Here is a 13,011-nt window from a genome sequence, read left to right as displayed (position 1 = left end):
ATGCCTGCCGTCTGGATGAAGACTTCTGCCGACTGGAGGACCACTTCTTCCGGCTTGGATGAAGACTTCTCCCGGCTTCGTTGAGAACTTTTTGCAGCTTCGATGAGGACTTCTCCCGGCTTCGTTGAAGATGGATGTCGGATCTTCAAAACTGTAAGTGGATCTTCAGGGGTTAGTGTTAGGTTTTCTTAAGGGTTTATTGGGTGGGTTTTATTTTTAGGTTAGGGCTTTGGGCCGCAATAGAGCTAAATGCCCTTTTAAGGGCAATGCCCATCCAAATGCCCTTTTCAAGGCAATGGGGAGCTTAGTTTTTTTAGTTAGGGTTTTATTTGGGAGGTTTGGTTGTGTGGGTGGTGGGTTTTACTGTTGGGGGGTTGTTAGTAGTATTTTTTTTCAAGGCAAAAGAGCTGATTTCTTTGGGGCAATGCCCCGCAAAAGGCCCTTTTAAGGGCTATTGGTAGTTTAGTTTAGGCTAGGGTTTTTTTTTATTTTGGGGGGCTTTTTTATTTTGATAGGGCTATTAGATTAGGTGTAATTAGTTTAAATATCTTGTAATTTGTTTTGTTTTTTATTTTGTGTAATTTAGTGGGGGGTTTGTAATTTAGGCAACTGTATTTAATTTATTTAATTGTATTTAATTTAGGTAATTTATTTAATTGTAGTGTAGTGTTAGGTGTTAGTGTAACTTAGGTTAGGTTTTATTTTACAGGTAAATTTGTATTTATTTTAACTAGGTAGTTAGTAAATAGTTAATAACTATTTACTAACTATTCTACCTAGTTAAAATAAATACAAACTTGCCTGTAAAATAAAAATAAACCCTAAGCTAGATATAATGTAACTATTAGTTATATTTTAGCTAGCTTATGGTTTATTTTACAGGTAAGTATTGAGTTTTAAATAGGAATTATTTATTTATTAATAGTCGGTTTTCTTTAGATTTATTTTAATTATATTTAAGTTAGGGGGTGTTAGGGTTAGACTTAGATTTAGGGGTTAAAAAATTTATTATAGTGGTGGCGACGTTGGGGGTGGCAGAATAGGGGTTAATAAATGTAGGTAGGTGGCGGCGAAGTTAGGGGCAGCAGAATAAGGGTTAATAATATTTAACTAGTGTTTGTGAGGCAGGAGTGCAGCGGTTTAGGGGTTAATATGTTTATTATAGTGGCGGCGATGTCCGGAGCAGCAGATTAGGGGTTAATAAGTATAATGTAGATGTCAGGGCGGAAGATTAGGGGTTAATAATTGTAAGATTAGGGTTGTTTAGACTCAGGGTTCATGTTAGGGTGTTAGGTGTAAAAAAAAAAAATGTGTTTCCTCTTAGGTTTCAATGGGGCTGCGTTACTGAGCAGGTGTTAGACTTTTTCTCAGTCGGCTCTTCCCATTGATGTCTATGGGGAAATCGTGCACGAGCACGTACAACCAGCTCACTGCTGACTTAAGCAGCGCTGGTATTGGAGTGCGGTATGGAGCTCAATTTTTCTCTACGCTCATTTCTTGCCTAATAACGCCGGGTTTCTGAAAACCTGTAATTCCAGCGCTGTAGGTAAGTGAGCGGTGAGAAAAACGTGCAAGTTAGCAACGCACCCCTCTTACCGCAAAACTCGTAATCTAGCCGAAAGTAACTTACCTGTGAAATAAAACCTAAGCTAGCTACAATATAATTAATAGTTAGTTAGCTTAGGTTTTATTATTATTTCACAGGTAAGTTATTGATTTTAACTAGGTAGTCTAGTTAGTAAATAGTTATTAACTATTTACTAACTACCTAGTTAAAATAAATACAAACTTACCTGTGAAATAAAACCCAAGCTGCCTTACACTAAAACCTACCATTACAAAATAAAAAACACTAAAATTACAAAAAATAAAAAAAACTACCATTACAAAAAATAACAAACGAAATTATCCAAAACAATAAAAATTATTCCTATTCTAAAACCCCTTTTTTTAACCTCAAAATAAAAAAATCTTTAATCTTTAATACACTACCTTAAAATGTCCTTTTGTAAGGCATTGCCCTAAAGAAATCAGCTCTTTTCCTACAAAAGAAAAACACAAAGACCCACTAACATTACAAATAGTGATGTCGCGAATAGTTCGCCGGCGAATAGTTCCCGGGGAACATAGCATGTTCGTGTTCACCGCGGCGGGCGAACATATGCGATGTTCAATCCACCCCCTATTCGTCATCATTGAGTAAACTTTGACCCTGTATCTCACAGTCTGCAGACACATTCCAGCCAATCAGCAGCAGACACTCCCTCCCAGACCCTCCTACCTCCTGGACAGCATCCATTTTAGATTCATTTGGAAGCTGCATTCTTAGTGAGAGGAGGGACAGTGTAGCTGCTGGTGATTTAATAGGGAAATTGATAGCTAGGCTAGTGTATTCAGTGTCCACTACAGTCCTGAAGGACTCATCTGATCTCTGCTGTAAGGACAGCACCCCAAAAAGCCCTTTTTAGGGCTAGAACATCATTTTTTTCCCCTGTGTAATCTAATTGCAGTTGCCTGCCTGCCAAGCCACTTGCCCAGTGCCACCACTCATATCTGGTGTAACAGTAGTGTAAATTTAAAAAAAAAAAAACTTTTTTGACTGTGAAACATCAGTCTGCTAGTGTAATCTAATTGCAGTTGCCTGCCTGCCAGCGTGTGTGCCAGGCCCACTTGCCCAGTGCCACCACTCATATCTGGTGTAACAGTAGTGTAAATTTAAAAAACAAAAAACATTTTGGACTGTGAAACATCAGTCTGCTTTTTTGTGTCAGGCTCACAGCGTATACTGTGCCCACTTGCCCAGTGCCACCACTCATATCTTGTTTTATAGTAGTGTAAGTGTACATTTAAAAAAAAAAAAAAAACTTTTTGAACTGTGAAACATCAGTCTGCTTTTTTGTGTCAGGCTCACAGAGTATACTGTGCCCACTTGCCCAGTGGCACCACTCATATGTTGTTTAATAGTAGTGTAAGTGTACATTTAAAAAAAAAAAAAACTTTTTGGACTGTGAAACATCAGTCTGCTTTTTTGTGTCAGGCTCACAGCGTATACTATGCCCACTTGCCCAGTGCCACCACTCATATCTTGTCATACCTGATGTTTTAAAGCACGTTATTCCAAACAATTTAGGAATGTTAGGTGATTTATGCCCTTTATGGATTAAAACCAGACTCTGCATCAACTATGTAATTTTCCGTGGGAGTTTTGCCATGGATCCCCCTCCGGCATGCCACAGTCCAGGTGTTAGTCCCCTTGAAACAACTTTCCCATCACTATTGTGGCAAGAAAGAGTCCCTGTGGGTTTTAAAATTCACCTGCCCATTGAAGTTGTCATGATTCTGTCCGTTCATTGCCGTGTCGCCGCGGCTCCCGGATCTTCTCTGAGTAAATGACGTCACGTTGCTTAGCAACGTGACGCTTCCTCCAACACACCCCTCTGATGACGTTGCCGCTCCTGCCTTTAAACCACGGTGGGAGATCTTACTCGGGGCCCGTTTGTTTGTTCCCTTTGGAGTTTGTGAGTACCATATCAAATTCTGTTTTCTTGTGTACCGACTTCTGCCTGCCTGACCAAGCCTTATGCCTTAACCCTTTTGCTGATATTTGGATACCGACTTCTGCCTGCCTGACCTTGCCTTTTGCCTTAACCCTTTTGCTGATATTTGGATACCGACTTCTGCCTGCCTGATCTTGCTTTTTGCCTTATTCTGCTATTGTTGTTTGGATGCCGACTTCTGCCTGCCTGACCTTGCTTTTGCCTTAATCCACAACCTTTTCTTTGATACTTAAAACCTGCTTAAAGGGACATTTACTTTTACAAGCTGCAAAAGAGAACTTTGCCTTTCTGTTTGTTATAAACCTGCTTAAAGGGACATTTACTTTTACAAGCTGCAAAAGAGAACTTTGCCTTTCTGTTTGTTATAAACCTGCTTAAAGGGACATTTACTTTTACAAGCTGCAAAAGAGAACTTTGCCTTTCTGATTGTTATAAACCTGCTTAAAGGGACATTTACTTTTACAAGCTGCAAAAGAGAACTTTGCCTTTGTTTTACAAGCCTGCTAAAGAGGACCTTTTTTCAAAGCTGCAAATGAGAGCATTTCCTTTATATTCTTTGAACTGCTTAAAGGGACGTTTTTTCCTTTGTGGCTTTCCTGCATACTGGAACAATAATTATTTTTGTTATCTTTCTCATCTGTTTCCTGAGTGGGTCACGTCCTGGATATTTCTCAGTGTGCTAGCGTGTGCTTTCAATTCACGCTAGCAGTTGGGTTGCATCCCGGACTGATTCCAAAGCGGCTGACATTACAAACGGGCCATAAAAATGGACCCCACTGAATTATCCATGGCCGTGGCTCACCAGGGACAGCTATTGGGATCTCATGCCACTCACTTGCAGTCTCTGGACACTAAACTTGATCAAATAACTGCTCTATTACAAAATTTGGTTGCTACTGCACCTCCCAATCCTAATCCCAATCCTAATCCTATTGAGGCATTACCTCCTTCGATTCCTAACAATCAGTCTCAGGTACAACTAAGTCCCAGGATACCTCTTCCGGATAAATATGATGGGAATCCTGAAGAATGTAGAGGCTTTCTGAATCAATGCCGTCTTCATTTCCGGAATAGCCCTACTCTTTTTGCTACTCCCTCTTCTAGAATCACATTTCTTATTTCCTTAATGAAAGGAAAAGCCTTGGCTTGGGTATCACCTTTGCTAGAAAAGAATGATCCTATACTTTTGGATGTTGATACATTTCTATCTATGTTTTCAAATGTATTCGATAAACCTGGAAGGTCATCCGCTGCTGAAGCCACTCTCCTGGATTTACGTCAAGGTAATCAACCAGTTTCTCAATACGCTATTGAGTTCCGCACCCTTGCCTCTGAAACCACTTGGAATCAGGGAGCACTCAGAGCCGCTTTTCGTAAAGGACTTTCTGAGCGTCTCAAGGATGAATTGGTGTATCGTGAACTTCCAGAGTCCTTAGAAGCCTTAATAAATCTTTGTATCAGTCTCGACGCCAGGTTTCGTGAACGCCAACAAGAAAAGGATAGAACCCAGAGGTCTTCAACTCGAACTCCTTTTCGTTTGGCTCCTCGTTTTTCTAATCCAGTCACTCCTGCCTCTCCTACTACTGATCAGGCTGAACCCATGGAAGTGGGAAGTATAAAATTAACTGAGACTGAACGCTTGAGAAGACGGACTCTTGGCTTATGCCTGTACTGTGGCCTTAAAGGGCATCTATTAAGGGATTGTCCTACTAGGCCAGTAAAAGCCAGGGCTTAACTCTAGTCCAGGGAACTGAGTTAAGCCAAAACAGTTGCCATTCCCTATACAAGAAACTTTTTGTTCCAGTAACCCTTCAAATTGGACATAAGAAGATTCATACCCAAGCTCTAATCGATTCTGGTGCTGGAGGAGTGTTCATTGACTCTACATTCGTCTCTATTCACTCTATACCCTTACTAAAGAAAGAGTATTCAATTTCAGTCTCTACGGTCAGTGGAGATCCTTTGGGTTCTGGATATATTCAGTTTGCTACTCAACCCTTACTTCTCACCGTAGGAATACTTCATTCCGAGACAATTTGTTTTGATGTCATTCCCACTCCTCAATTTCCCATTATCTTGGGTTTACCCTGGCTCCAAATTCACAATCCTATTTTTTCTTGGACTTTCGGTGAACTCACTTCCTGGGGATCTACATGCCAGACTAAATGTCTTCAAAAGATTACCAAGTTACCACTCACTATTGCTCTCACAGTCAAAACTCCGGACTCCCTACCTATGCCTTATCATGACTTTGTGGATGTTTTCTCCAAAAAAGAAGCTGAACGTCTTCCTCCTCACCGCCCTTTTGATTGCCCCATTGATCTCCTTCCCGGGGCTACCTATCCTCGAGGCAAGACATATCCACTTTCTAAACCTGAAAACATGGCTTTGGAAGAATATATTAAAGACAATCTGGCTAGAGGATTTATTCGACCCTCCTCTTCCCCTGTAGGGGCTGGTTTCTTTTTTGTAGGAAAAAAGGATGGCGGATTAAGACCCTGTATTGATTACCGAGGATTAAATCAGATTACCATCAAGAACAGTTATCCTCTACCCCTTATTCCTGAACTTTTTACTTATCTTCAGGGAGCCACCATATTCACCAAACTCGATCTACGTGGTGCATACAATCTGATCCGTATACGCAAAGGAGATGAGTGGAAGACTGCCTTTAACACTCGATTTGGGCATTACGAATATTTGGCCATGCCCTTCGGGCTATGCAATGCTCCGGCGGTTTTCCAACATTTTGTAAACGAGATCTTTCGTGATTTTTTGAATATATTTGTCATTATATACCTTGACGACATCTTAATTTTTTCTCAGAACCACCAAGATCATGTGCACCACGTCAAGAAAGTACTTCAACGTTTAAGAGAATTCCATCTGTTTGCTAAACTAGAGAAATGTTCTTTCCATCAAAAATCCATACCCTTTCTGGGTTATGTAATATCGGCATCTGGATTTGAAATGGATCCTACTAAACTTTCTGCCATCTTGGATTGGCCTAGACCTGATTCTTTGAAGGCTTTACAACGTTTTCTGGGCTTCGCCAACTACTACAGGAAGTTCATCAAGGATTTTGCTACTATTACTTCTCCTCTTACTTCTCTCACTAGAAAAGGACAAGACTGTAAAAAATGGCCTCCTGAGGCTATAGAAGCTTTTGAGTCTCTCAAAGAAGCTTTTTCCTCAGCACCTATTCTCCGTCATCCAAATCCTGATTTTCAGTTTATCCTGGAAGTTGATGCTTCCTCTGTTGCTGCTGGAGCTGTTCTGTCTCAACGAATACCGGAGACTGGAAAGATTCATCCTGTTGCTTTCTTCTCTAAAAAATTCACTCCTTCTGAATTTAACTATGACGTAGGGAATAAAGAGTTGCTTGCCATCAAAATGGCATTGGATGAATGGAGGCATTGGCTGGAAGGTACTTCTTTGCCATTTACCATACTCACTGATCATAAGAACCTTCTTTATCTCCAAACAGCCAAACGATTGAATTCCAGGCAAGCACGCTGGTCATTATTCTTCTCCCGGTTTCACTATAATTTGTCTTACATACCTGGTTCAAAAAATATTAAAGCAGACGCCCTTTCCAGACAATTTCAAGATACCCCAGTTCCTGAGTCTGGTACCATTCTCCAACCTCATGAAGTCATAGCCCAGTTAACAACTTCCTGGTTACAAGATTTACAGTCTGCTCAAAGGAATCTTCCTTTGTCCTGTAAACCTCCCGATGGTTTACTCTTTGTTCCTGAACGCCTTCGTTCCAAGATTTTATTTTGGGCTCATGATAATCCCCTTTCTGGACATCCTGGCATCAGTATTACCACTCGAAATCTCAAACAGCATGTCTGGTGGCCTACTCTCTCTCAAGATGTGAAAGATTACGTCTCAGTATGCACACAATGTGCAATGAACAAAACTCCACGCCAACTTCCTTCAGGATTGCTCCAACCATTGCCCATACCTCATCAGCCTTGGACTCATGTATCCATGGACTTCATTACCGACCTTCCCTTGTCAGCTGGAAACAATACTATTTGGGTGGTGGTCGACAGGTTCACTAAGACTGCCCATTTTGTACCCTTACCAGGATTACCATCTGCCAAAAGACTCTCTGAACTTTTTAATTCACATATTGTAAGAATCCATGGATTTCCTCTAGATATTGTTTCAGATAGAGGGGTACAGTTTGTTTCTCGATTTTGGAGGTCACTTTGTAAACATTTTGGAACTACTATATCTCTCTCTACTTCTCACCACCCACAATCTAATGGCCAGACTGAGAGGGTAAACCAGTGTCTTGAAACATATCTTAGACATTATGTGGATCATTATTACTCTAACTGGACTTCTTACCTTCCTTTGGCTGAATTGGCTCATAATGCCCGATACAATTCCTCCCTTCAGACTTCTCCTTTTCATGCAGCTTACGGATATCAGCCCAGAACATTTCCTTTGCATACTTCTTCCACAGTGAATCCTGCTTCTGATCTTACAGCCCGAAGATTAACTCGACATTGGCGGAAAATACATCGTATTCTTTCTGTAGCTTCTAGACGTTACAAGTTCTTTTCTGACCTTCGACGGAAGAAGGCTCCCAAATATCGCCCTGGTGATAAAGTTTGGATTTCCTCTCATTTTCTTCGCCTGAAACAACCTTCTAACAAATTGGGACCACGATACGTGGGTCCTTTCCGAATACTGGGTCAGGTGTGTTCCACTGCTTATCGGGTGGCTTTACCCAAGTCTCTCAAAGTCCATCCGGTATTCCATGTTTCTCTTTTGAAACCTGTGATGACTAACAGGTATTCTAAGCCTTTTTCCAAACCTCCACCTCTATTTGTGCATGGACACCCTGAGTTTGAGATCAGCCATATTCTGGATTCCAAGCTGCGTGGCAAGAAATTGTATTATCTCATTCATTGGAAGGGTTATCCAGTCACGGAACGTTCTTGGGAACCGGCTCATCAAGTAAATGCTCCTACTTTGATCAAGGCCTTCCACAAGACTCATCCTGATAGGCCTGGTCCTGTCCCCCGGAGGGGTCCTTGAGGAGGGGGGTGCTGTCATGATTCTGTCCGTTCATTGCCGTGTCGCCGCGGCTCCCGGATCTTCTCTGAGTGAATGACGTCACGTTGCTTAGCAACGTGACGCTTCCTCCAACACACCCCTCTGATGACGTTGCCGCTCCTGCCTTTAAACCACGGCGGGAGATCTTACTCGGGGCCCGTTTGTTTGTTCCCTTTGGAGTTTGTGAGTACCATATCAAATTCTGTTTTCTTGTGTACCGACTTCTGCCTGCCTGACCAAGCCTTATGCCTTAACCCTTTTGCTGATATTTGGATACCGACTTCTGCCTGCCTGACCTTGCCTTTTGCCTTAACCCTTTTGCTGATATTTGGATACCGACTTCTGCCTGCCTGACCTTGCTTTTTGCCTTATTCTGCTATTGTTGTTTGGATGCCGACTTCTGCCTGCCTGACCTTGCTTTTGCCTTAATCCACAACCTTTTCTTTGATACTTAAAACCTGCTTAAAGGGACATTTACTTTTACAAGCTGCAAAAGAGAACTTTGCCTTTCTGTTTGTTATAAACCTGCTTAAAGGGACATTTACTTTTACAAGCTGCAAAAGAGAACTTTGCCTTTCTGTTTGTTATAAACCTGCTTAAAGGGACATTTACTTTTACAAGCTGCAAAAGAGAACTTTGCCTTTCTCATTGTTATAAACCTGCTTAAAGGGACATTTACTTTTACAAGCTGCAAAAGAGAACTTTGCCTTTGTTTTACAAGCCTGCTAAAGAGGACCTTTTTTCAAAGCTGCAAATAAGAGCATTTCCTTTATATTCTTTGAACTGCTTAAAGGGACGTTTTTTCCTTTGTGGCTTTCCTGCATACTGGAACAATAATTATTTTTGTTATCTTTCTCATCTGTTTCCTGAGTGGGTCACGTCCTGGATATTTCTCAGTGTGCTAGCGTGTGCTTTCAATTCACGCTAGCAGTTGGGTTGCATCCCGGACTGATTCCAAAGCGGCTGACAGAAGTCTATGGGGGTTCACCCGGTTCGCGAACATTTGCGGGGGTTCGCGTTCGCAGATCGCGAACCCAATTTTTTAGGTTTGCGACATCACTAATTACAAACCCCCAAACCCACAAAATAAAAATAAAGTTAAACCTAATCTACCCATTGCCCTGAAAAGGGCATTTGTATGGGCATTGCCCTTAAAAGGGCATTCAGCTCTTTTAAGAGTGCCCGCCCTAATCTAAAAAAAAACCCACCCCAAAATGAAAAAAAACATTAGACAAAATAACAAACGAAATATCAAAAATAATAAAAATAATTGCTATTCTAATACCCATTTAAAAAAAAATAGGAATGAGAGCTGCTTAAATCCTATTGGCTGATTTGAACAGCCAATAAGATTTAAGCAGCTCTTATTCCTATTGGCTGATTCAAATTTTGCAGCCAATAGGAATGTTATGTTTTATTATTTTGTGGGTTTGGGTGGGTGGGGGTTTGTAATGTTAGGGGTGTTTGTTTTTATTTTGCAGTAAAGGACCTGTTAACTTTAGGGCAATGCCCTACAAAAGGCCCTTTTAAGGGTTATTGGTAGTTTATTGCCTTTTCAGGGCAATGGGTGGATTAGGTTTAACATTATTTTTATTTTGTTGGTTTGTAGGGTTTATAGGGTTTTAATGTTAGTTGGTCTTTGTGTTTTTCTTTTGTAGGAAAAGGGCTGAATCCTTTAGGGCAGTGCCCTACAAAGAGCCATTTTAAGGTAGTTTATTATAGATTAAAGATTTTTTTATTTTGGGGTGTGTTTTTTTGTAAAAAAAAAAAAAAGGGGGGGTATTAGAATAGGAATCATTTTTATTGTTTTGGATAATTTAGTTTGTTATTTTTTGTAATGGTAGTTTTTTTATTTTTTGTAATGGTAGGTTTTAGTGTAAGGCAGCTTAGGTTTTATTTTTATGTCACAGGTAAGTTTGTATTTATTTTAACTAGGTAGTTAGTAAATAGTTAACTATTTTTACTAACTAGTCTACCTAGTTAAAATAAATAACTTACCTGTGAAATAAAAATAAAACCTAAGCTAGCTACAATATAACTATTAGTTATATTGTAGCTAGCTTAGGTTTTAGGTTTAGGGGTTAATACTTTATTTAGTGATTTATTTAGTGTTGGGAATGGCGGTTTAGGGGTTAATAGGTTTAGGTAGTGATGGCAATCTGGGGGGTGTGGTTTAGGGGTTAATAGGTGTAACTCGTTTCGGGGGTTAATAACTTTATTTCGTTATTTAGTTAGTGTCGGTGATTTGGGGGGGCGGCGGTTTAGGGGTTAATAGGTTTAGGTAGTGTTAGTGATGTGGGGGGGCGGCGATTTAAGGGTTAATAGATTTATTTAGTGGAGGCATGGGTGGCGGTGGTTTAACATAATTTTGTTTCGGCAATCACCAGAACATTAGTTAGAAATAATGATTCGTTCCGTAATAAAGATTCGGTCCGACATTAATAATAATTCGGTAACGGTTTTGAATGCATTGGAATTTCAAAATTCGTAACGACACAAATAAATTCCGAAACCCAATTACCAACACATACCAAATTATTACAAATGTCTCAAACCGAATTTTTTCACAACCCGAATTGAAAAGAAACAAAGCAAACCGAATTTTTCGATCACGCACAAGTCTACAAATAATTTCAAATCTAATTTATACTTCAGAATGTATATATATATATATATATATATATATATATATACTACCTAGTACTCTTATTAGTACTCTTATTAGTCAAGTATGCAACTTAGAGATCAAGTCTCCAGTCTATGTTCTTCAAAGACTCCTCATGGTGAGTGACCGAACTAGCTCTGAGACTGACTTTACCACGCCACATGTACAAGACGTCCCAAGCTAAACCAGAACCCTGCTACAAAATTGGACATACGAGACTACCTCTTCGATTCCTAAGGGAAAGTTTTTGTATTATTTTGTGAGGCGGGAGCCGCCATCTTGGGCGACTTGTCTTTCTCATTGCAGCTCAATCTAACTGGAGTGGCTTCCGATCTGAGGGGTAGACTGCCGCACAATTGACCTCCCCCGGGAAACCGGGTTACCAAGCAGTAAGACATTACTGCCATAGCTTTAAGACCGAAACTTTGCTCATTTATATACTTCAAGGTGCCTAAACCCACTGTAGTGCTAAGAGCAGCCATGAGGCAGGGTGAAGAGCCATGCAGTAGCAGCGCTATGAAGGCCTATACACGAATATCTATATGGGAACGGCAGCTAATGCAGCTGATCACTGCACACTTTGAAAGCCTTGAACACCGGTTGAGCCAAGCCCTAACAATCTCAATCCCACACAACGCGACACAGACTACTGTCGATCCCTCACCTGTTGGAGAATACCGTGTTGCTCACATCTCTGAGAATGGTGCAGGATGCTGTGAGCCCTATGCGAAGTCTGGTGCGCAGGAGATGGCTGAGAGCCACAGCATGGAAGCAGTCACTTCCTTAACAAAAGTAGAGGGACCCAGCAATCAGGACACACAAAGGAGCAACCCCAAGACACATAAAGCAGATGTACCTGTTGAGGTGACAGTAAAAAGGCTAGGTTACATGGGGGACTTCATGGTCATACCGAGGGAAGAGGAACTCGGTTCACCTACATTACAGGACCAGTCCACACAACACCCGCTATCAACCTTTCAGAACCTGGCTAAAATTTTGCAGTGAGATAAGTTCTGCTCTTTATCTGCATAAATTACAGACAGACACTTTAGCTGATACACCTACTGATGAGTGGCAGAATGGACCGCAAGTAAAGCTGCACTCTATCACTTTTGGAGTACCTGCTTTCCTGTTTTCAACAAAGTGCTACAGATCAACACACTGTTTTAGGATTATCCTATGGCGACCTGACAGCATTCAGATGATACACATACTTGCCCTACAGACATTAAAGACTGAAGTAGGTTAAGTTTATGGGCTCACTAAAGGGTCACTGGACACAGCATAGAAGTTGTTCCCACATTTACTCTCCGCTATTCCCTCCTACATAATCTCTATTCTAATAGACAAGTTGGATCGTAATGCATACTGTCTATAGATTTACTTTACTATTATGCCAGTAACTTGGTGTACCCCTGTTTCATTCATTTGTGTTTTCAAGTTACCTATTATATTTGTTATTAATTACTTATGTTACTGGAGCGTGTCAAATATGGTATCAGTCTGAAACACACACGGTACAGGAGCTTACTACTTGTTAGATCAGTGCAACATGTGTAGTTCTCTAAGTGTGCTAGTTCATAAGTGTAGAGACGTATAACAAGGGAGTTATTATATATGGATAACAAAATATACAAAACAGCAACTGGTATATAACTGGAACATAATTTGAACATTTGGAACCCTGCTTACACTGCTCACTCTCTCCCCAGG

The sequence above is a fragment of the Bombina bombina genome, chromosome 2, assembly GCF_027579735.1.
Source record: "Bombina bombina isolate aBomBom1 chromosome 2, aBomBom1.pri, whole genome shotgun sequence".
Classification (NCBI taxonomy): Eukaryota; Metazoa; Chordata; class Amphibia; order Anura; family Bombinatoridae; genus Bombina; species Bombina bombina.
The sequence above is the reverse complement of the archived record's forward strand: the minus strand, read 5'-3'. Positions refer to the sequence as shown.